Source organism: Gallus gallus, chromosome 4 (genome assembly GCF_016699485.2).
Source record: "Gallus gallus isolate bGalGal1 chromosome 4, bGalGal1.mat.broiler.GRCg7b, whole genome shotgun sequence".
NCBI lineage: Eukaryota > Metazoa > Chordata > Aves > Galliformes > Phasianidae > Gallus > Gallus gallus.
The window spans coordinates 63,642,662-63,669,009 of record NC_052535.1 but is presented as its reverse complement, the minus strand read 5'-3'; the positions used below and the strand labels follow the sequence as shown (position 1 = coordinate 63,669,009).

Below are 26,348 nucleotides of genomic sequence, written 5' to 3'. Positions count from 1 at the left end.
AAGGGACATGTCCCTATTAGGGAAATATTTTTCAGTGGTAACAACACTAATATGAAGTTTGCAATTGAAGATAATTGCTAACTTTAATATCACAGATCTTTTCCAAAGGATATAATTGAAAATTTAACTTTCTTTTCTACTCTGAAACTATTAAGAACTCATTTCTATTTCTACAGCTTGCCAACTTTTCCATACCAGATTAATTTTCCACTACAAACATTAAAAATACTGAATAAATTTTCCCTCCATTGACAGAGAATACAACAAATATTGTCCTGTGACTTTGCTGCTTTTCATACTGACATTTAGATTAAAACAGTTTGAGAACTGCCACAGACCTGGATCATTTCTTCAACCTGCAGAATTAATCAGTAAAGTTCTAAAGACTGAATTTTTTTTAAATTCAAGATTAGAAAGCGATATGGGAAATTAAAAATTAGTTTATTTCCTATCTTCACTGCTAAAACAAGTGCGTTAGTGTTTTACTTCTGTGTAAAGTAATAAATGAACTTAAAGGCACATAAAAAGATTATAAAAGGTTATAAAAAAGATTCTGTGTTTTTATATCTTACTACTAACACTATAGTGCTATGTTGTGCTTCTGGCAAATAGTCAAGCTCTTGTAAAGGTAAAGGTGTGATCAAACAGCTCTAGGCAATTCTATCTGAATACCACAGTAATTGTCAGTGCAAATCATTATACTCAAGTTTCTATTATAACTTTATTGATATTATTTTATAACCTTATTAAAATTTATGTAAAATATTTCTAGTGTAACTTATTTCTTTCCAGTGAAATGAAGAAATTTAACAAGATTTTTCTTTGTCCATATTTATCCTTAAAGGCAGTGAATAAAATGTTCCATTAGGTGTTTTCAGCTCTGAGTTCTGAGCAAAGGTAACTAAAAAAAAAAAAAATTGACTTGGTTTGTGCATGCCACAGAGTGAATTCTGTGAAGAAAAAGTCTTTGGTTAAGAATACTCAAAATGTACAAATATATGAAATTATATCAAAGTCATTTAAATGCTGCTTATGCAACATTACAGTAAATAAAAAAGAGATTTAATTTTCATTTTACAGATTGTTCTTCAGGATTACAGGAAGCTGTCTAGTACTTTTTTCCTTTCTTGAATCCCTTCAGACAACAACACGCAATATCAATTTAAACCAATAATACTTTTGATATTTTATATCAGGGTGACATTTATAGTTAAGCCCTTATAACCTCCTAGAAATGCCATTATGTTTATGAAATAATTTCTCACTAGTGAACTCCAGTGACTTTGGGGCTGTCTGAACTTTATAATGCAAGCTGTCTTGTCAGTCAAACACCAACCTGTTGTAATCTATTTTAACTGCCTCTTAATTGGTAACGGGCTGCAAGATAATTCCTCCCCTGAAGAGCAGATTGCTTTTGTTTTTAACTTTATCCATTTTACCACAGAGATTATGCAGATGAGTACATGAGATTGTCAGGCAATAAAGTAGAAAGTTATGCAAAAAATAAAACAATTCTAACAGACTGACATATACACTCTTTTTTTTTTTTTTAATTCATCCTTGCTGTTGCTCTCTGCCAATGACACAGCAAAAAACCTGAAGAGCATTATTTCAATAATATCAGAAAATATTTTCTGCCTAAATGTCAATGTAAAAATAAATTGCAGCTATATTTCAGCTAATCTGCAACCCTTAATTCAGAAAATCTGTATTGCTCAATTTTCATCCTCCAAGCATATTTGTGTTATATTTTAAATTTATTCATCTTTTATCCAGGGTGGTTATGTTTCAGTTAGTTTTGAAAACTATCCTTATGTATATGGATGGTGAAACAGATGTATGAAACTGCACCAGGAGACCTCTGAATCAAAACATCTGTAGTATAAATGCATAGATCTTTTAATTTATTATGATTCTATTAATAGCCTAGTAATAAATCTAAATATATTCAGATCTCTTATTCACTAACTTTAGTAACTCTGCTAGCAATTATACAGTGCTTTCGTCTGTCTGTAATCAAAAATGAAACATGCAGAACGATACATAAGATGTGGGAAAAACACACCAAAATTAATTTTGTTTCATCTGGCTAATACTTGCTAGTCAATCTTCTTTTCAATCAATACAATTAGAACAGCCATGATGATACACAGTTGTATCTCTCAGTTTCCTGAGCCTTAATTCAACTAATTTGTTTCCTGTACAACTATCAGCAAAAGCTCCTGCCTCAGCCAGTCTTCAAACATTAGCCATCCATCAGATCCTATTTCGAGGGGTCTGTCATGAAACTCTATTTTAACAGTGTGCTCTTCCTAGGTCAGTACTTCTCATGTACCCAGTATCCTTAGGGAAAAAGAATTCTAATTTAGAATATTTCTACCCTGAGTCAGCATTTGTGTAGCTTGTACAAAAAGATAAAACAAATGTATTAAAACAAAAGTACACAAAAGGCAAGGTAAACCTAACCATAACCTACATTATCTTCCTCACGTAACATAAGTCATGCAAATTTACTGCTGGCAGTGGAAGCATAACAACGCTAGTCAACATTCATATAGAGGAAACTGGAAGTTTTCAGAACTCATGCTCTTCCCACTGCATCACATGAAACAGGCTTCCATAATGTTTTCATGTTTATATGCAAATTGAATCAAGGAGGAGACAGTCAATTTCATCATTTCTGTTTTACTTTTATATGCTATATCTACAAATGTGAATATCTCATTTCAAAACCAGGAAGGCTGTATTTTCAAAAATGAGCCTTTTCTATGAAAAATTTCCAAAATATAAAGTTCACAACAATCATAATATAAAAAAGTTAAATGCTCTTCTGTATAATCTCTCCAGTTGCTCTTTTTAACCAATGCCCTAGCTAATTCCTGAACAAGCAGTTGGAGTCAAAATTATGGATTTTAGCCTTGTAATCCCTCAGCATCCCTTTTGGGAGCATGAACCCTTCTTATCTCATGTCTGAACAACATGGTATGTGATCCACATACAAGGCGGCGTCATAGCCCCGGCTCCCATTTTAAGCAACCAGTAGAGGCAGTCACATCTTCCCTGTCCCAGGCATCTAGATATCCTTCTGTTCACTGAAGACAGACCAGGGAGGTACAGATACTGTGCACCTGGTTTTCATGCCAGTATAAAACAAAGAATGGATAAAACCATCACCCAACCTAGGACATGGGAAATACTCTGAGTCCCTGAGAAGATTTCTCTATTAGTATTTTTCTTGAAAAGCTGGGTTGCAAAGTTGCTCTGTATGTTTCTAGGGCAGGTTCCCAAACTTGTTTCAGAATCCCACAGCATTTTTTTTAACTCTAAATGAAGAACATGAGTTACACAACTCAGCACCTTTTGCTCAAGTTTCTAAAAAAGCCTAAAGTACTCTGTCCCCTGTTTACACCCTTAACTACTCATCACCGTGACTAAGCTATCAGTTCCATGAGGTGTACAGAGAACTCATGAAGAGACTTCACTCTAAAGACGAAGTCCTTCATAGTCATGGAAGTTCACTTCTTTGTAGAAAACTACTTATTGCCTAGAGTGATCTTTTCTAGTTCAGTCATCATTTAATCCAACATTCTCAACTACCAGTTCAGTACCAATATTTAAGAACTCTTATCATAAAGAAGCAAGAGCTAAATTCATGTTCCAGATGAAATTTACTGTAAAAGAGACAAAAACGTCTTCCCAATCTTAAATGCTATCCGAACCACAAACAAACATATTTTCTAGGTTATTTTTCCCTTATGCCTTAGATATTTCAGACTTTTAACTTTTTTTCAATTACTGACATGCCACACTCAGAAGAATTCACTTGCACTGCCGCCAGGACCTAATGTAGATTTTATTAGACACTGTCATAAGAGGCTCTGAGAACATTTTAAAACAGATTTTCACAGGATAAGAGTATTGGAATCTAAACCATGTAAGGTACTTCATCTTCTCTTGCAAAACTGCCTTGCATCAACTACTTCAGCTTGCTTTAACATCATAAGAAAATGTCCTTTATACCACAGTATTACTTTAAGCTCGAAACACCTCTGTCTTGTATTATCCCATATCTTTTTCTTAAAATATTGTATAAAATGCATACTGGTACTATCTGTTGCACATTCACTTTTACCAAACTAATACTGAATCCTTGTATCAAGCATGTGAAGGTTCTTCCAAAGATATAAATAAGGAGGACTGAATGATTTAGATATAATCTTTCCTCAAATGTTGCAGCAGAATGATAAACAAGATGGAAATTTCAAAGAATTTAGAAGTAAATTTAAGTCCTGCTTCACATGATGAATTTTGAGGTTCTTGTTCAGAATATCACAGAAATGCAGGGGTTGAAATGGACCTCGGGGACCATTGAGTTCAACTCCTGTACTAAAGCAGGTATCCTACAAATAGGTCACACAATTAGGCTTCCAGAGAGGTCTTGAATATCTCTATAGAAGGAGACTCTACAACTTTCTGGGCCACCTGTTCCAGGGCTCCATCACCCTTATCATGAAAAAGTTCTGCCACATGCTACTATAGGACTTCCTGGTTCAAGATTTAAGCCATTGTTCCTTATCCTGTCACTAGACACCACTGAGAAGAGCCTCATCCATTTGCCTCCCACCTCCCTTTAGATATCTATAAATACATATAAACATATATAAATAAGTAAGAAATCAATTTAACAATGGATTACAAAAGTCTAATTTTCAAATTCAGTAAGCTTGAGGCAGCTGGAATGGGATGGGCAGTAACCAAGTGGTAGACTTCTTATAACTTAAAACGTTTTATTGTCTTTCATTCTATTCCATGGCACAGATTTTATTAACTTACATGCTATAATCGCAAAAAGTGGAAGAAAAAAAAATTTTGTTTTGCTGATGTTAGGAATAAAGGGATTCATATCCAGTTTAAACAACAAAATAATTTAAACCCTGACCAAATATTACCTCAGTGAATGAAAGACATAAAGAAATAAAGAAAGAAAGAAAGAAATTTTTATTTAAAAAAAATAAAAAAATAGCTTATTTTAGCTCATTTAGAATTTTTGGCAATGGTAAGGAGAGAACACATTTGTTTTTAAAATCACAGTCCTCTTGCATTTGAGAAAAAGGAAAGAATGGATAAGGCTACAGGCACATATATATGGAATTAAATGTGAACAAATTCAAGGATTGCAAGCTATAAGCTTGCACCTTATAGCTCCCGTAGGCTGACTGTCCAGGGCCCCTTTGGATCTCCTGAGGACAGTTCTGTCTCTATTTGTTCAACCACTGACCAATCTAAGGAACATTTAAAGTATGACTATAAAGTATAAGGAAATTTTTTCATGATTGTTCTTAATTTACTGTTAGAACCCACACAAACACTTCTGAATTATTAAAATAATTTCATAAATGAAATCAAAATAATAGTGAATCATATTAATCAGCATCTCTGAGCTGCCATAGCTACAGCTGTTCCATATGCCTAATTGTACAAGGATTCCTAAAGGTTAAGAAAAAATTGTATGGCATACTGACAATTCATATTTATTCTAATTGCAACAATTTGGTAGAAAATTACATTGGCCATTAAATCACTTTCAAACATTCTTTCTCAAGGCAAAGCCAGGCTTTATCACTATGCCAGCTGTCAGGGATGTTTTGTTCTTTAAAAATACAATCTTTGGATGTATAAAAGCCAAAATGTCATTGCCAGCATAGAGCTGATCTGTCCAACAAAACAAACACAAAAATAATACTGAATGTACCAATTTCTATGATTAGTACTTTTTATAGCTTTCAAGATGTTTCATTACACACCTACTGTAATGAATCAATACAAGTATTTCACATCGATGATGAGTACTGCACATAGATTTGTCTAATTTGGGACTTAATATTTTAAAATCATGAAATATTATCAAGAACAATAGACTTTTTAAAAAAAATATTTAATTAAAAATGAAAATAATTTTCTTAATGGATGACTGGTTCAAAAATTTATCTAAGTGTCTGCCTCACTTCTCTTAGAGGGGGGGGAAAGATCAGAAAATTCCTAAGGTATACAACCAGCTACAAGCTCCTACTTTCTACTGGACTGAGTACTTCTGATCCACACTGACTGTCCTTTCCTTTCAACTAAACACTGATCTTATGTGTCATTGTTGTTTCACGTGTTAAGGAATTTCAGGGGGATTTAATATTCATATATCTTGTATATGGCATAATATGCATGCATCTTTGGGCTATCTTTGTGTTATGCAGTATATATGTAGGTCGCTCTGGAAGTACTGCCTAATATTTATTTTCCATAGAAACTATAACAGATACAAAGAGCACAATAACACTATTTGATGGAACAAATTCTCAGCTAGAAAACCATTGTCTATGCATTACTGTCAGTGATGAACAAGGGCCTGTGTGCCATGCTTACAAAAATCTTCACCAGTCAGGGTGACCCACTGTTGCTATTGTCACTGCTGAAACTCACTATCCACCACCTCAATGCGCTCTCTGCTGTTCAATTTCCATCAGCATTCACCAAGCATCAACGAATGTCAATGTGTACAATTTTTTCTGCAAGGAGGAATTCAGTCACGTCTTCGCTTCATATGCACTTTCATGTCAGGCGCCATTTTGTCAGACTGCCATCTGTCAAATGGCAACAAAATGTAATGGAATATTGGTGGGAAGATTCAACCTCTACTGCCATACCACCATCATCTGCCTCTGACATTATGAGCTACTGCAATAAAACAGAAGGCATTATTTTCAGAGCTGCCCTTCTATGTATAAACAAACTTCTCATTAGTAGGAAAATTTGTTTCTGTTCTGGAGTGTGAGACTCTGAGAGATTAAAACAAAATCTGAAAAACACACTTTCTTAGAATTTCAGTCCTTGAAAACTATTGTTCAGCCTTCATCAAGAGTTGTTTCTTTTTAAGAGAAACTTTTTTAGACTTATATTTAGTGCTCAAATCTCAATGTATAACTAACTAAAGACAACTTATTCATATGCTTATTATTTGAGAGCTCTTCAGTTAGGCCCAGACCTTCCCAAAACAATTTTGCATTTTATGATATTGTTGATGAATTTATTCCACAAGATCACACATTTGAAACCATAGCAACAGACAGCAGTTTCCCTTCCTTCAAGGGAACGTATCATTTTTATATCATATCAAATATCAACGTATATTTGAATTGGTTTACTGTCATCTTCTGGGCATGATACATGATACTGTTGTCAAACTATGAAGCTCTATATAATCTTGAGACCAAAATTAAATTTTATATAGTATAGTCTCTCCTTTTGCATGTGATGATTGCCTATATCACCAAAGTGATCCAAGAAAAACACTGAATTTGTAAGCCAAAAGCTACTAAGGAGGGAAAGCAATTTCACTCAGCAGTCTGAGAAATGCCTAAGTCCAATAATATTTATGAAATAAATGTCTTACCTCTTTGGCAAAAAAAAAAAAAAAAAAGTTTTAAATTGCTATAATTATAAACTTAAAGATCAGAACAATAATTAATCTGGACTCCAACGTAATGTAGAATACAAAGCTTTAAGACAGTAACTTCTGAAATAGTTGATCTTCCTCATCTATTCATTAAGCAAACCACCATGCTCACCTCATTAAAAAAAAACAACCATATACATGTATATTTATTAAAATATAAATGCAGACCCAGATTTCTAAACTCATTTCAAACATATGAAAACAAAGTACATTCAGAGTTCAAATGTGGAAGATTTCCCTATATATATCAACCTTAGTTATATTAGTAGCAATGTGTAAAATTCTTGTAAACTTTTGCAGAATTATAAGATAGTGAATTATAAACTCTTAAGAGGCATCAGGTGAGAGACTCTATGGCTGTTAAATTGAATATCTCTTTCTTCACATAAAGATATTAGCTGTGAAATTCTTTCAAGAGAAAAATTTCTTCTTGCATTTAACAAGATTTGTGTATTCAAACTGCACAAGATATTTGTATCTGTTTAACAGCTCAAATTCATCCTTAATGACTCTTCAAGATTTCATATACTAACTACATGTACCATATATGGTGGTCATCTCCAGTCTCTTTAGGGAGAGAACATTTTTCATGAAATATAGAAGGACTGAAAGCACTGGAAGTAATATAGATAATAAAAAACATCTGCATCCTTTCTTGGCATTTCAGGCTGTATATATGAAGAACTTTAGAAGTAATTGCAGCAGCTGATATTGCCTTAGTTTAGCTTTTACTGTACATATTAACATTTTAAAAGCCATCAAACATTAAGTATTACCATTATTATTATTTGATGAGGACAGGGCATAGACTCAATTTAACTGCTGAAGCAGTTGCCTTCCTTATTTCAGTCTCTTGAATTGCATAAAAACCTTCTATCTGTTAAATGCTTCCAATTTATATCACATATTTGCCAACATCTACAAGGACAGGATCTGGTTGTTTTCCAAACAAGTCTGAATATCCTTACAGAAAAACACACGGACAGATGGCCTTCTTCTTGACTGATGTTAACATTAAAAATGTGCTTGGAGGGAAATTCTGTCAATATCTCGAGTCATGTTTTTGCCTTATTTACTTCAAAATATTATTTAACATGATAAAGTTCAGTAGTACATTTTATATTAGTGATCTATTTCATCTTATTTGATTCTTGAAGATATTCTAGATACCTCTTTGTCTTACTGCTGTGAAAGCATGCAATAATCTACTAAAATAAAAACCTATAGAAGAACAGTATTTTCATAAACATTTCTAAATATGTTCTCTACTATTTAGTTCAGTTGAAATAAATACTATCACCAATGCCACACAAATATTTAGATGGTATTAAAAGAGTACACTCTTAAAATACCGTTAGCAACCAAAAGCTCATGTTTAGCTATGTAAAGGATAGCAGTTCCATCTAATATAAAAATGAATAGGCAATTAATGTCATATGTATCCAAGAGGTCTATTACACAAAGATTTTTAAGAGCTGTATAGCTTAATAAGTGAAGTATAATTGCTTCAAGAGAGGAGGGGTCCAGAGGAGTTAGTAGTCTAAGAATAAGTGGAAGGAGAGTCTCTACTCCTTTAAGCGTTTCTCATCAAGGTCCTTTTCCAATGAGACAAGGGATAGGAAGATAATAAGGCAGTGATGGGAACCAAGTGATGAACAATCATGGAGCAGGACAAGGTACAAAATAGCATGCTTCACAGAGGTCACTATAACTCCCCAATAGAATTCAGTTTAGTAGACTTCTAAGTCTACTTAGAAGAGAATGAGAAAAAATGAAGAGACAGGTGTGGAAATGATGAAGATCATTATGGACATTACATCAATATCTCTCCCTGGGTGTAATTTAATGCTTCAAATGATTAGCCTCATCATTATTTTCTTTTTATAAAGAATTTTATTTAAAGACTGCAGCCTTAGTTTATGTAATCAATTATTCTTAGTTACTGTATCTAGGAAAGCATATTTAAATTCTCTGTAGACTTCTATCTAAATCAAAGTATGTTTTCCAAACTATTATGACTCAGTGTAAATGCCCATATGTTTCTGAGCAACAGTTTACAGTAGATTTTATCCAGCCAATTTTGAAAACTGATCACCACATGAGATATGCAACAGTATCACCTCTACTGTTCTTTTCTAGTATTTTCAATCACTCTTTTATGGAATCAGCTAGATAAAATTTTTAATTAAAATTGCAGGAAACCACTCACATGCAGTTGCAGTCCTGAGGTATATGCAAACACCCAAGTTTCTAAGCTTAGCAGTGATTGTTAAATACATACCCTCTCTATTGTGAGCCTAAAACAACATACCTAGACAATAGTGACTAGACAATTCTCTGTGATTTCTTAAGGAAGAATCTGCACTCCCATTTGCAGATGTTCTACTGGGAAATATATGAGCACAAGGTATCTAAATTGCCTGTGCACTGATGATATGTGAGGGCTGCTCTGAAAATGATGCCTTCTATTTTAATACTTTGGCCCACGCTGTCACAGGTAGATGGTGGTAAAATAGTAGAGGGTAAGCCTTCCTGTTAACATTCTATTACATTTTGTTGCTATGCGACATGTGCCAGCAGAGGGGCAGTCTAACGAAATAGCATCTGACATGGAAGTGCATAGGAAGCAAAGGTGCATCTCCATGTGGAAAATTGCATCCAGTTCAACTTCTACCGCCATACAGCCAACATCTAACCCTGACATTGTGGGCCAACATAATAAAGTAGGAGGCATTACTTTTGAAGCAGCCAAACTGAATATTCTAGAATAACAGTAATGCTAGTACTTTCACAAAATTACAAGATACTGACATACAACTCTTAATATCTGTTTCTACTAGCAGGCCTATAGAGAGGTCAAAATATTGTTACATCGATCATTTAATCCTTTCGCACATGCAGCTGAAATCGAACTGAGAATCTGACCTCTATTTCCCCAATAATGACCTTGGTAAGATAAAAAATGTATTTTCCTACTAAAATGTACTTTAGTATGCATTCTCATTTTGCTTTGTTTTGCTTAACATGAAAATTAAACTACAGAAGTGAAATACTGTTAACATTGCAAAGTCAGGAAATTATGATATCAGCAAGTTGTCATGGTTTGTGATAGCTCAAACCATCTTCCTTTTTTACTTTTGCACTCTACTAAAACAATAATCTCCTAAATGATACCTAACTGATATTGTTCAAATGAAATGTATACTTATAATGTAGCAAAACTGCACTAAAAGACCAGTGCATTTAGGATCCATGCTTCATATCTTTGTAAATAAGGGAACATGTCAGGAATGGTAGAGGATGGCTACCACATTTACATCTCTGGATTCACTACACGTATGTGGTGCTGGTCTTCGACTAGCACACTGGAGGTAATGCAAACACTTTTTTAGACCTTCTGCATAGTTCATGTTTCATTTTTAAATATTTTTTCTCTGGAATCACACTTAATATACCAGAAAACTGTCCGGTTTTTAAATACATTTACCATGAGTAGTGTTTGTTTTATGCATGCATATTTATATACAAAATATATATATTACTTTCAGTTCCTCTTCCCTCAAATAAAACCTGTTAGTTCTATCTGTTTATAACATTGCAAAAGAAATTCCAGAGTCTTGATTTTCTTATGTACATATCATCATCTAAAATAGCTGTGCAATGCACTTTTAAATCTCCAAATGCTCTGAAAAATTTCAGTCCTAAAGATAACCTGCTGATTATTAAAGTCTGTTCAAAATTTTTACACCTAATTTGTTTACCGCCAGTGATACTACACTGTGAGCAGACACTGACATATTCACAATGCTATATTACTTGAGACAGAGTGACACTCTTTGCAGGGTATTAAGGTAATCTTTTCCTGTAGAGAGAAGATTCCTACTGGGGGCTTCTATTATGTCAGCGTGAGATGATGATTAGATCCAGTAGCTTATTTTTCTACCCTACCAAACACTAGAATTGGAACTTGGTAATTTCAGTGGCAGTGTATCAGTTTGTATGGTCTTTTAGAGTAAACAGGCAAAACTTCTTCCCACCCTGTAACTCTCTTCCGCGCCTTCCTTCCAAATCCCTGATTTGGGAAAAATGGAGAGAAAGAGGGGAGATTTGGATTAGATGGTATTAGGAAATTTTTTACTCAGTGGATGGTGAGACACTAGAAGAGGTTCTCCTGAGAAGCTGAAGATAATTGAAGGCATTGGGTGGGGCTCTGGGGCAGCACGATGTAGTAGCTAGAACTAAATGATTTTTAAAATCCCTTCTAACCCAAGCCATACCTAACCCAACCCAATATTATACTATTACATTCATGAGCTGTCAATCACTGTTCCTCCTACTGCCAAGGAATAATTAAAATAGTGAGGGGGAGAAGGAAAATATTACACAAATCACAAATTACACAGAATCAAATTATTATTATCTATCGGACAGTTAAGTAAGCAGCATTAGCAGATGTGTGTTCAAGTTGTACAGTAATGTATATCTTTTTTTACAGGTACCAAAAGTTGTAAATATCTAAAATACCAATTGAAGTGAAACATTTCAGGGAAACTTTGCCTGAAAAAATACCCCACACCCTTCGAATATAAAATTCCAGGCTTCACTAATATCAGTCATAGTGATAAGATACTGACAGTACATTTGCAAAGTCTGGGAAGGAAACCAAACATCTTAATTACCTGTAGGTAGATGTAAATTGACTAGACTTTTTACAACAAAAGTGGTTTTCTGATTAAGTTTTCTTATTAGGCATATAAGCCTAACAAGAATAAGATGTTGAGGTTCTATGCATTATCTATATTAAAAAGATTATTTCTGCGAGCTTGGAATCATAAGAGTATTTCAGAGCATTTCTTCTATGTCAGAAAACACCAATTTATCTTCACAGCTGTTTTGATTGCCTCCCCCGCCCTTCGTAAATACAGATTGAAAAATAATGGTGGAAGAAGTTTTAAAGACAAGGTGTGCAATCTGCATTACACTGCTGTGGAAACAGTGACTCAAAAATTTGCTCATCGCAATAATGAAATACATTAGCATATAAGTAGAATAATTACATAAGATAAAAGAGACAGCAGGCTTAAGTTATGCAAATCAAAGACAGGATTGAACACATTTCTACCATTCCCGATATATCTGATTACATATATTTGAGATCAAAGTTTGTCTTCTATTTAAGTAAAAGCGATGCACAAAAGGTGTCCCAGCAGGACTAGCACATTTAAAGGGCACAACTTTTACTGTTCAGTAGATCTTTAAAAGTCTGCTGGCTATTGATTTTGTTTCAGATTCAACATTAAACTACTAAGAACCTAAGTAATGCCCAACATAACCTGATGAACTTGTATTATTCATACAGGCTCCTGGTTACAAAAGCACTTCTACTCAACAGGTGAAATCTCGCTGCAAATTATTGTATAATTAAAAATTACCTTGGTTGTGTTAAATTTAAATTAAAATCATAGTAACTGTTGTTTTGAATTATTAGACTGATAAATAAGAGGTGTTGTAGGGGTGTAAATGGCCTTTCAGCTTTTCAACTTATAAAATTTTGTGTTAAATCAATTACATCGTTGATTTTGTCAGAAGCGTTGGAGATTGGACCTGCTGACTAACTGATAGATGGGTTTTTCATCTGCACTGCTGGAGATATATCCAAATACATCAAAAGAAGCATTTATTCAAAATAAGGCACGAACAGAAAAAATAACTCAAAATTTAAATGTATTGTTGTCTGCAGGCTTTGGAGTTGATACCTTACTAGCAGCATTGTGTGGAAACTCTGATAAAAACACTGGCTTACGCAGGAATACTATTTTAAAGATTTTAAAATAAGAGTATTAACTAAAAACATGTAAAGATTAAACCAGTAATTTGTATGTACCTTCTTTTGAGTTCTCTAAATTCAGACAGACCATTCAGAACTTAGTTGATTTAACTGAAAACAGAATCAAGACTGTAATGTACAATATATTGAAAGTTACAGATTCTATTCCCCTTCTGTGCCAAGAAATTAACAAGAAATAACTTATAAAGCATAATGTTAACAAATTTATTTATTTTTTTATTTAACAAATCACTGATTTGAGAGAATCAGTATGTGTACACAGAAATCCACATAGTTTAAGAGAAGATTAGAGATTATCACAAAGAAACAGAGCATCTACTGCTACAATAGATAATGCAGTTAAAAACAAACAAACAAAAACTCAACAACAACAACAACAAACACAAGCTATCTTAAATTTTCATATTGTGAGTTCTGAATCAGGCATTAACTGGCAGAAACTGGGAGGACTGAAGAAGCATAATAATTAAACATCATGCATCCTCCCATAGCTCACTCTCAAGACTTCTGTGTTTAACATTTCCAGAAAAAGAAAAAAAAGAAAGAAAGAAAAAAAAAGTAGAATAGCTGATCTAGTTACTAGAATTAACTACAATGGTATTTGCTGTGCTCAAGGGCATTGCCAGTCAATATTAAGACAATTAATATAGATTTGATATCTTCCAGCTGACACTATGTCTGAAAATTCAAGCTACAGGAAGGAAGGGGACAGACTCCTTAGCAGGGTCTTGTGGAGATAGAAAAAGGGGAAATGGCTTCAAGCTTAAAAAGATAGATTTAAGTTGTATACAAGGAAGAAGTCTTTTACAGTGAGGGTGGTGAGGCACTGGAACAAGTTGCCTAGAGATGTGGTGGATGTCCTGCCCCTGGAGACTTTCAAGGCAAGGCTGGATCAAGCACTGGGCAACCTGATTTAGCTGTGCATGTACCCTTTCATTGCATGGGAGTCGGACTAGATGACTTAAAATGTCACAGGCCAACATAATAAAATAGGAGGCATTACTTTCACAGCAGCACCCATATATATAGTCACTAAAATTATGTATATATAATTATTATCATTACTATTATCATTTTTTCTCTACTTTTCTTAGCTTTTCTCTCAACTCATGAGTTGAATTTTTTTTCTTCAGTTCTCTTCCCACTGGAAGGAAGGAGGTGAGTGAAAGACTGTTTGCTGCTTAGCTGCTTGCTAGGTTAAATCACATGGCCTCAAAAATTAATTTCTTAACAAAAGCTGTATTTTGACCAAAATCTAATACTGATCCATTATTTCTTGCTTTCTCTGCAAAGGTCTCCTTATTTTAAAATCAATGAGAAACTATGAGTTAACAAGTCTCCTGAAAAAGAATGTTGGAGGTATGTTCTACTTCTTGCAAAAAAGCAAAACCACAACTAAGCAACAAGACAACCAACCCCTAATCCATGAATGCTATCAAGAATAAGTCTTCTCTTGATGTTAGACTGAACATGAGCCAGCAATATGCCCAGGTGGCCAAGAAGGCAGATGGCATCCTGGCTTGTATCAGAAATAGTGTGGCCAGCAGGAACAGGGAAGTAATTGTCCCCCTGTACTCAGCGCTGGTGAGGCCGTAGCTCGAGTACTGTGTCCAGTTATGGGCCCCTTGCTGTAAGAAAGACATCGAGGCCCTGGAGCATGTCCAGAGAAGGGCAACAAAGCTGGTGAGGGGTCTGGAGCACTGCCTTATGAGGAGCGGCTGAAGGAGCTGGGATTGTTCAGTCTAGAGAAGAGGAGGCTCACGGGAGACCTTATTGCTCTCTATAGCTACCTGAAGGGAGGTTGTAGTGAGCTGGGGGTCGGCCTTTTCCCTCATTTGATTAGTGATAGGACTAGAGGGAATGGCTTCAAGCTGCACCAGGGAAGGTTCAGACTGGACGTTAGGAAATACTACTTCTCTGAAGGGGTGGTCTGGCACTGGAATGGGCTGCCCAGAGAGGTGGTGGAGTCACCAAGGCTGGAGGTGTTCAAGGAACATTTAGATGTTGTGTGGAGGGACATGGTTTAGTGAGAACCATTGGTGATGGGTTGGACTGGATGACCCTGTGCGTCTTTTCCAACCTTAGTGATTCTATGATTCTTAATAATATGCTATTTATCATTCAAAGCTGAAAAACATAGATGATGCAAAAGATTCTTTAATAATTAAGTTCTAAGTTATTTCATATATTTGGTATAGAAAATGGTCATGTCTCTACTTGGCAATATTTTCAATAAATTCATATCACTACTGATATAGCTCAGATTTGGTACACTTTTTCTAAAATACAAATATTTAAAATTTGGTGCATTTCTTGGGCTATTTCAATTCAATTAATGACATTCAGGTTTTAGAAAGCTCAGGGTTTGTCCTAATGGAATAGTCAGAGAGGAAATTACTAAAGCACCGTGACTAGAATTTCCTGTAATTTTGTAAAGGTAGGAGCTTTTGATAATTTACATTGGATGAGAGGAGGAGTAAGAAATATCTAAAGTTTGAGAGAGAATCACACGGTACTGTGGCAGTTGAAGGAGATGGAATACTAGGCACAAATACTTATTTTTTAATGAAAAAGAATCCCTGTTTCTAACATAATTAAATATCTCAGTTGATCAGATGTACTCTTTTTGAAAAACTTATCTTTACAAATTTCTCTGAAGCAATCACTTATTTGCCAAACCTGAACCACAGAAGTCACACAAATATAAAAAAACTAATCTATACTTGTGTTTTTGTTTCATATATGCTTGTATCTACTTACACTCTAGTACATGCATACACAGACATTCCACTGTTGTGGAAGGATACATTGCAGACAAGCGGGATGGATGCTATCTTCCTATTTTTCTATCTTACCTTGACAGTGTTGCTGCTGTTTACTTTCATTTGCTCTATTGCTAGTGTTAGTGCTCTCAAAAGATGAAGACATTTGCTAGAAACAATTTATAACAAAACTGTTTATCCTTCTTTCCCAATCAGGACCCAAATCATTATCAGTTGTTGTTTTTTTGTTTTCTTTTTCTTTTTTTTTTTTTGTTTGTTTGTTTTTGTTTTTAATAGGGAAACTGTATGGGTAGCCTCATTAGCAAATCTGTTTTAGTAACACAATAAAATAAGGCTAAGAACTACCCTTTATAGCTTTTGATTAGAAAAAATAAGCATCACAGCTCACAAGAAATTTATGTCTCACCAGTATCAAAACAAATAGAAAAAAATTTAAAGGAGAACGATTAGCTTAAGATATTTGTAAACTTCACCTTCTAGAAAGAACCAAAGTAATAGTAGTAATAGCAACTGAGGGCACAGAACATTAATGGTAATCTCAGTATGCTTAATATAAAATAGTTCATAGTAATTCAGTATTTCTTTACATTGCACTCATACCACTAGGACCTGAATGTTATCATTCGCTCACATCACCTAACAATCTAACAGCTCACAAAATCTTTTAAAGTATCTAGCCTTACAACCTTCCTAAATGGAAGAGTGCTGTTATCGCTGTTTTACAGAAAATAAATTGATACACAGAGGTCATCTTGTCTGAAATCCTGAAAAAACAAACAAACAAAAAACCTACTGACCTTCAGAAATAAAGAATAATCCCTGTACTACTTCTCTCAGGCTTTGTACCCATTGCAGTACAATAAATAAATAAAAGAATAAAGATGTAAATTCTAAGCACTCACATAAATCCTAGAAACAGTACCCCCTTGTCTCAAAAGTGGTATGAAATACCACTGAGAAATCTTTTATCTTTAAAGGCTTACCTCTGTCTAACTAAGATGAATTTGTTTACTCGCAAAGAGTCTTAGCAACCTTACCCTTTATTCATGCCTTAGATTGGAAGAAAAAACATTCAAAAGGCTATGCAGATACTTGTTCAATTTCCCAGCTTTGTTCAATCATGATTTATGATTATTAAGCCAATTTTATTGACAATTTAGTACAAAGTAACACATTGTTTAGGCTGGAAATTCTATGTATTCAGTATAAAAGCAAATTAGTAAAACATTTAATTAACAAAGATTCTTTTAAGACACTGAATGGAGCTTAGTTAAAAGGCAGAGTAGGAAGTAAAGTCTACTTTCTAAGGTCTACTGTTTATGATGAGCTGCAGAGTAAATAATTAGCTCACAAAATACTTAAGGTAACCAAGAAGACAACTGTATTCACAACAAAAGCAAAAAAGTTATCCTCATGAATACAGTGGAAATAAAATTTTCCCTGCATATTCTGTTAATATATGAATGAAATGGTATAGGGACCTGTGAAGATCATCTAGTCCAATTGCCTGACCACTTCAGAAGTAACCATAAGTTACAGCATATTACTGAGGACGTTGCTCCAGCTCTCTTGAATACTGACAGCTTTGGGACATCAACTACTTCTCTAGGAGATTGTACACTCACAATACAGAAATTTTTCATAATGTCCAGACTGACCCATCCGGCATGCAATTTTGTGCCATTCCCATACTGCCATTGGTTTCTGGAGCAGAGTCCAGCACCTCCCTCTACTCCCCCTCCTCAGGAAGTTACAGAAAGCAGTGAAGCCTTCATTCAGCCTCCTCTTCTCCAGACTGGACAGCTCAAATATCCTCATCTTCTCACTCAGGACATGCTTTGCAGCTCTGTTACCAGATTTGATGCCCTCAAGTACCTTACTTTATATATTGCGGAGCTCAGAACTACACGCAGTGTTCGAGGTGAGGCTATGCCAACCATGAATGTAGCTGAAAAATCACTTATTTTCGCTAGCTGAGTCAACACTGAATTATAGAATAATCTCTAAAATATTTCTCTTAAACACACACTAGACACTTAAATGTCCTACAAGGGCTAAATAAAACAAAATAAAAGTAAAATACAGAATGAAAAAAAAAAACAAAGGTTGAAATTCTTTAGAAAGAAAACACTGAACAAAAAAAGGAAAGGTATTTCTGTAGAAGTTCGTGAAGAAGCATATAAAAACAAATAAGTGAATACTAATTCTATGCAGATTCTTTGCCGATTAAACCTTTTTCAAAATAGTTTCCTATTTGTACAGACAAGCACAATAGATTTACAAGCAAAAAGAACAGATACTTAAATATCAAAATAATTAAGAGCTTTCAGAAACTAATGAAGTTTTAGAAGTGAAAACTGAAAAAGGTTTCTTTTTCATTCTCACTATAAATAACTTTTCATTAATATTTCTTGCTTGGAAACTTCAGTCTTTAAAGATTTCTCTATCGCTCTTACTTGTTTTCGTAATCACAAAAACATATCCAAAGGGTCTGTGAGAGAGTAAAAAACCTAGATCACAGCTGCACACATTAATTAAAACTTCTGCTTAAACCTACGGTGACAGTTTGATTAGTGGAAGAAAGAAATTGGTTGTACCTACATTAACAATGCAATTATAATAGAATTCTAGAATGAATCTTTAGATGTTGAAGTACCTAGTGTTTTTCTAGTGTTTTTGTTGTCGTTTGTTTTGCTTTTGTTTTGTTTTCTCTATGTTGATAATGTCAGCATATTCCAGTTAAGTTTTACAGAAAAATAATCTGGTTTACATGTGCCAAGACCATGCCATAATGCATACCAAAGGAGAGTAATAGAAGAGAACCAGTAAATGTTCTTGACAAGTACACTCTTGATGAAAACTGAAATGCCTAGATGGGATGAAATGGATTATAAGACGTTTTGCTTTAAACAGCTAGAATCACATTTGAAAATGATTGTAACATGATGATTAAATTCTGAGGTTCTATGTCTGTCCACCTACAGGGAAAAAAAGCAATTCACAGGAATTTATATTCAAAAGCAAATTTTAACTTAATCTATTAAAATAAAAAAATAAAATATTATATTACATATTAAAACACTATAGAAAATATAAAATAAAAAATATGCAGAATATCATACTAAGAGTTGAAGTGTTTACTGACCTTCATATAAGGTCATATAAAATGGGAAGTATTCACATGCTTAGTATATTCAATTATTTGATCTAGGTGTAGCCTGTTTTCACCAATTACTGATATGACAGCAAATGTTTTGTATGAGTTGAAATTTGAGCCGTGTGCAATTAAATCTCTCTCATCTCTTCACACAGAAAACCACATAGAAGAAATTGGTAATCTCAGCTTAATTGACTCTAAGCAAATCCCTGCCCTAGGATGTCTCCATTTCTGAAGGGCTTTGGACACTTTTGTCTGGGTAGGAAAATCTTATCAGGCTAGAGCTGAAAAGCGTTAGATTCCAGCTGGGAATCACCCACAATTAAATTTTGGTTTATGTTTATTTGCTTTGATTCCTGTGTTTGCTCCAAGTTTGCACTTGGTTTATTCATTTGGAGGAATTTTAAAGCAAGGGTATATTATGCTGGATGCATCTGCAATTCCTTCTGAATTATGCAGTACAACTTGTGATCCTGACCCGAATGTCACGCATACCAGATAGACGTTCTCTATATATCCTCAGATGGGTCCTATGTAGAAACTGAGATACATAGGAGATAAGGAGATGATTTGTGCCCTCATGGTTCTCACTCCACTAAAAAATAGGGACGGGGGTGAAATAAACAGTCCCTAATTGTACACTGAGCAAAGATACCAATTAATACAGTTGTACACAAATATTTACATCTGAGTACTAAACTCAAAGTGAAAAAGAGATTTATGCCTGTTATCTTCCCTGTAATATACGCATGTGACAAAATTTCCTACACAGAAGTAGTTATTCTTTCAGGCTACTGAACTCACACAAAGCACCTACGCCATGCTCACCAGATGTCACCTCCAATATGTGGATCGGAAATGACACCAAACTGCAGAAATCCAGTTAAAAGTCCAGACTAATCAACAGCTGCAACCTTAGAAATGTACAGAAATACATAAGTACTGGTGCTGATTCTATTTGTAGCCGAGAAGAGTTCTTAATGCTCTTCTAGCAGTATGAAGAGTAGCTGATAAATAGCTTAAAGTCCTAAGAATAAGGTACAAAGCATATCTTGGGAGAGTATGAACGTGGCCTTTTGCATATTTCACTGAAAATAGTTTAGGTATTCATATCAAATTTCTGTGTGTGTGTGAAAACTTGTTAAGTATTTCAAGCTAATGTTTTTCAATGCACACTTTACTAAAAAAGAAACACCACAGATTTAAAGGAAGATTTTGATCTGTGACATACCTACAGAGAAACACAGCAATAATCCTTTTAAGACATCTTTTATTTATATCCTAATTCTAGTAAGAGAAATAATAAAAACATTTATAGTCATTCTATACTCTTAGCGTAGAATTCAGTTTTCCTTTCTACTAAATATCATTATGACACTTTTCATTTAGATCACTATTGAAGTGCCAAGTCCAGTATCAACAGATATTTCACTGTTACTAATGAAAATTAGCTAGGCTCCAGACCAAAAACCATATGACCATTACCAGCCTACAACCATGCTACTGCAATTACCATTTATACTTGCAAAGACTTCTGCAAGAGCACGTACCGTAGTGGATGTTGGCAGAACTGTGCATGACAGACTGCCGCCATAAATTAACAAACCTTGTGAAATGTAGTTACATTCTTAGCAGAACAACTGATTTGAATTCAACTGAGGGTACAAATGAGTCTCTGGCTAAAGCCCAAGAGCCAGCTTTACTGTAAATCCCCAGATGTGTCCTGTACAATCATAATGCTGAAATTGTAATTACCAATTCCAGTACAAGATGTTAACTTGTTCACTACTTCTGTTTTAAGACTTTTCTTTCCTTGCAAGTTTTCTTTACCCCAATCTCACTGATGAATTATATCATCTGTAGTCTGATGTTCTTCCCAGTGTTTTCCAGTATTCACTTCCTACTGAATTTCTAAACTAATTACCCTTAGTGTCTTTAAGACACAAATGATACATCAAACAGCAGTGCACTAGTTTTCTTTTCTAGTTTGAGATTTTTTCTATAGCTTAAAGATTTGTCCTTAGAAAATGTAGATCTAATTGCCAACTTAAACTTTTCTTGATGCTTAATTTTAAACTTTATCAAATAAAGCAGATTCTCTATGTTGAGTCTTTAAAGTCTAATTTATTAGAGAAACATTTGATGTGTCAGTGGTCTAGACTGCACATTGCTGCTACAGTTGAACTTTAAAACAATACAGATAACAGCATGCTCATACTTCGAAAGCATACACTTTCTAATGAAGACTTAAAATGTTTTGCATTGTGCAATTATTTTCATGAAGATGCTCTTCAAGTCAGTAATGCTTTCCACTAATCTTAGTATTATTTGTTATCACTGTTGGCTTCACAGCAGTAGAACAGGGTCCAAACACTGTCCTTGTTCAGAAATAAACAGTGCTTCCATTTATTTTCCTTAAATAATAAATTCAAAACTTCTTTGGAGTAACAATAGTACCAAAAATTCTACCACATAGCACATAAGATGATGAAAAGTAGAACTTATGTATTTTACATCTATAAACAAAAATTACTGTCAGTATTTTTTTAAACAATTGACTAAATGAACAACATACTGAAGATCTGTAAGAAAAGAATGTTACTGATACATTTTGCAATGCCTAACATTATGAAAAAAGAAAATGATAACTAAAACACATTCGTTGCTGCAATTGCAAATATTTTAGTAATTCTTTATTACTAATTCCATAAGAAGCCTGTAGAACTTCTTATACTGGTTTACCTTTTCTACCTTATCTTTATTTGATACCTCATTAAAAGTACTGTTGCAGTTGCACATTCCTAAAATGTTGCAGTTGCACTCCCTAAAACAAAACTGAAAAAAAAAATACTTTAATAGTTCTGTTTCATTTCAAAATATGAAATTTATCTATATCTACCAGATAAAATAACTTTGGTAAGTAGGCTTACATCTCTTGAAATAATGTGTTCTATATTTGAGACAATTTCTGTTTCTGAATGAATAAAAGAAATGCCTTGAGAAGCTTGAGAAGTTTCAAGTTCTTCTTTGATTGTTAACCCCCACAATTCTAAGAGTGATCTGATTTGAAACAAGAAAAGGGTTTTGTTATCAGTTAGTTGGGAATAACTACAACCCTGAACAGTTAAAACTGTAATGTTTTCATTATTTCTCAGGTGCTCTTTCGCTTCTTCAAGTTATTTATAAATTCCACCCAGTCTTGAATCACGTGCAAACTTGTGAGGTTGCAGCCCACAGGTCCATTTATGAAGAAACTAAACACTATGGGCCTCAATATTAGACCCAGAAGTACGCCATAAGTGACTGGCCACCAGCTGGACCACCAAGCATAAAATTTTAAGCCAGCAATTCAGCCTGTTTTCAGTCTACCTCATTCTCCTCTTATTTAACATGTGCTTCATTCGAGTACATTCCATATAATGTGGCAGGAGATAGGGTCAAAAGTCATGCTAAAGACATGATAATCAATAGTAGTAGCTCTCATCCACCACACTCCTCACCTTATAGAAGACTGTCAGGTTGGTCAGGTCTGATTTCTATTTCGTAAATCCATGCTGACAGCTCCCAGCAGAATTTTCTCACACACACATTCATTGCTGTCAATACATGGAGTCTTTGGATACAATGTAGATCTCCTACTAAGCTAAAAAGCAGGCTGTTTACAATTGTTTTTGGCAAAATGTGTCTTTGCTTTCTAAAGGCCTGCAAGCAAGAGCACAACCTGACTTGAAAAAAAATATTTCAAATTATCTCAGTAGTCCCTATATCATGGCTATATCATGGCTAATAGACTGGCAGTATTTGGGAAAAGATAAAATATGTACTTTGCTTATACTTAATGGCGTACAAGGATATTTTCCCCTTAACATCTCCTATTCCTGTACTTTTTCCACACTTTTTTTTTTTTTTTTAATGAACTGTGCATTCATAGTTCTAGGGTTTCTGTGGAGTAGCAAAACATAGAGGATAGCTTTAGTTTCTAAAATAAAATGGGAAGGATAAATATTGCTTTCCCTACGGGCATATGCATAAATTTCTGCCAAAAGGGATAAGATAAAGAAGATGTAAATTTCTCTCCTTTTCAAACCATTTCTCATTCCTGGTTTGTATCATATATTGTATGGAAAAATTAATAGAAATCATTCTTAATTTTAAATATGCATGATTTTTAAGGGTTTGCTTAGCCTCTGTGAATTCCAATGACAATTTTAAAGTTGTTCAGGGAAAAAGAAACAGAAACCACAATAATGTAATTTCTCAGATAATTCACACAGCTAAAACAGTTCAAAGTAAACTCACTTTCAATGAGTATTAGAATCACATACAGGATATGATGATCACAAAAAAGAAATATTATATAGTTTCAGTTAAATTTGCCCCGGTGGAACACAGACATCAAGAAACTATTTTAAAATTGAAGATGCAGTTGATACCAAAACAACAACAGAAAACAGAAAAACAGTTTCTACTTAATTAACTTCCCACATCTTTCTGAAGTAGCGTTCCCAAATCAAATTCAGTTCCTCAGGCTCATATAAAATTGAGTGGATATAGCCACTCATGACTTTATTCATGAGTTGTAATCAACCAAAATAGAGATCTTCAATAATATTAAGTCAGAATTTTCAGTATACAACCAGACATCTTCCTTGGATGAACAACAAATCACAGTAATAATAAGTGGAGTCCAGGCTGACATGAAAAAATGATGTGTTCAAAAGATAGACTTGCACAATTGGATGACCCCCAGACAAGTTTCAGTGAAGTATAGCAAATCAAGGGCAAAATCATGAATCATGATGGCCTATCAGCTGTCAGTGAACAACAAGTACAGCCAACTCAATTTCAGAATGGCAGTCCCTACAGAGACCACCAACAAATACGGGTGACTTGTCCCTTGGCAAATCTTCTCATTAAGAAACCTTTATATCTTGTTCATAGCCAATAAACTGACACTGAGCTTCCAGTACACTGGAACTACATCATGTTGAGAGCCAAATGACTTAAGGAGCCCTTTTATTTATGCCATACTAATGGCTTTATCTTCAGTGACAGGTGAGTGATCCCAAGGGCAAGGCTGAAGAGTAGATATTAGAAAAATGAACCGTGGACCATTACAGATTTAATCAGAGAGGTATGTCATCTGTAACTGCAGAAACAAGCACTGAACTTTGCACTTAGCAATAAAGATGGCAGACTCTTAGGTGTCTTTGTGACTTTTTGATAATACAAAAAAGCCTCTTAACTGAGGCTTCCAGAATATCTATACACCTCGATAGTGATAGGATTGAAGGACTTAAACTAGTTATTCTGCATGAACATGTTTTATCAGCTCCAAACCTAGCTAACAGGTAGTTCCCATATAATCATAAAACCTTTCTTAGTCAGCACCAGTTGCTGCATTCTGCTGATAATATCATCCGTCTTCCCACTTCACTCTGCCTTGTTGTGCCTGTGGAAAAGCTATGAAGCCCTGACCTGCAGTACTGACAGTCCTGCAGAGAGCTCCCAGGAGTCAGTCTACAAATCACACCACTAGTGCAGAGAAATACAGGTGTTCCACAATAACATTACTGAATTCATTAGTTTGTATCAGGGGTTAATTGGGTGATATCACGTCACTGTCTCTGTTCTTTTAACTGGAAATGGGTAAATGTACTTAAAGAGTGAAATTTCCCTTCAAAAAATAAGCAGCGTGTACATGTAAAAGAACTAATCTGGCAGTTTCAGATGTGTTTTGGATTCCACTGAACATTTTAACTCTGGTATGCATCAAACTTCAGATACTGCTTCTATAGAAAAAGGAGGAGCATTCCCCCTTTATCACCCAAATAAGAGCACTAACATCAGCTATCCAGAGCCCACTTTACTAAATGTGTCTCTACTTCAGGAGTAACTAGTAGCAAGGAGACTTCAGAAACATGGCTCACACAGATTTCTACAGCACCAACTTCAATCCTGTAAGTGACAAAATTGCTAATAACACACGCAGAAGACACGCACCTGGGGATACTCCAAGCAGAGATACCACAATCCCCCACCCTAATGTTTAACATAGCTCCAAGGTTGTTTTCGTAATTTCCTCATATCAGTCAGATTTTCATACACCAGAAGGTACTGAAACTTCAGTGAAATAACTACTGAGCAATGTGGCAAAGTGCTAGGATGGACTCTGCAAGGCGACAACAAAATCTGCTTTTTTTTTTTATTTTTATTTTTTTGCTAGATAATGAATGAATTAAAGTTGAGGGACAGATATCAGTACATATAGTCAAACATCAGTACTATAGTCAAAGCCCTCACTACTCTCACTTGAATAGAAGCTTCCATATTTACTTCAATAGAACAAATGTTCAGCAAAATTAAGCCCTGCAAAAGAAAATATTTAAAATCATAACTCTTGTGAACATTTACTGAACATGGAACACACACGAATCACTTGTAGAAATTAACAAGGAATAAAGAAAAACCATGAATAATGTTCTGCAACCTCTACAAAAACAGTGTGCTCCCTGAAGAGTGAGGGTATAAGCTATGTAGTCTGAGAATTTTACACAGATTTCATCAAGTCTACATATTGGACTATTCATATTAAGCAGGCTCATGCTTTAGGTATGATTTTAAAAGGATTTGTTGTATTTGGTATGAAGATCTAACAGTTTAGTACTCTACACCATTTTGTTCATTTACAAATAGATAAAAGACAAAATATTCCAACTAATTTAAAGAATTCTAAAATTACAAAATTGTCAAGGAAATAGTAGGACATAATACAAATTACTTAATAGGCATCCATACCTTTTCATGGCAAGATGGTCTAGAAAAAAAACATGGCCAGTGTTCCCCTTTGTAGATGCATTTCCGATTTTGGAAGGCAGAATCTGGTTTTACTGATCAATGCTTAAACAGTCATTTATTTAACTATGTATTGAGAGTTTTCTAGGTCGCTGTGCTTTGGTAGGTGTTTTTGTTTGTTTGTTTTTTAAATTCAAACATTTTAACCAATATCAAAGCTATGATATTTACATGTATTCAGAAACAACTCATTACTTA

The 26,348-nt window shown here is 34.5% G+C and overlaps 1 protein-coding gene across 11 annotated transcripts in view; it reads right to left on the bottom strand.

Annotated features, from left to right (window-relative positions):
• Positions 1–26,348, bottom strand: part of SGCZ (sarcoglycan zeta) — a 360,204-nt gene that overhangs the window by 67,784 nt on the left and 266,072 nt on the right. The gene's annotated exons all lie outside the window — the stretch shown is intronic.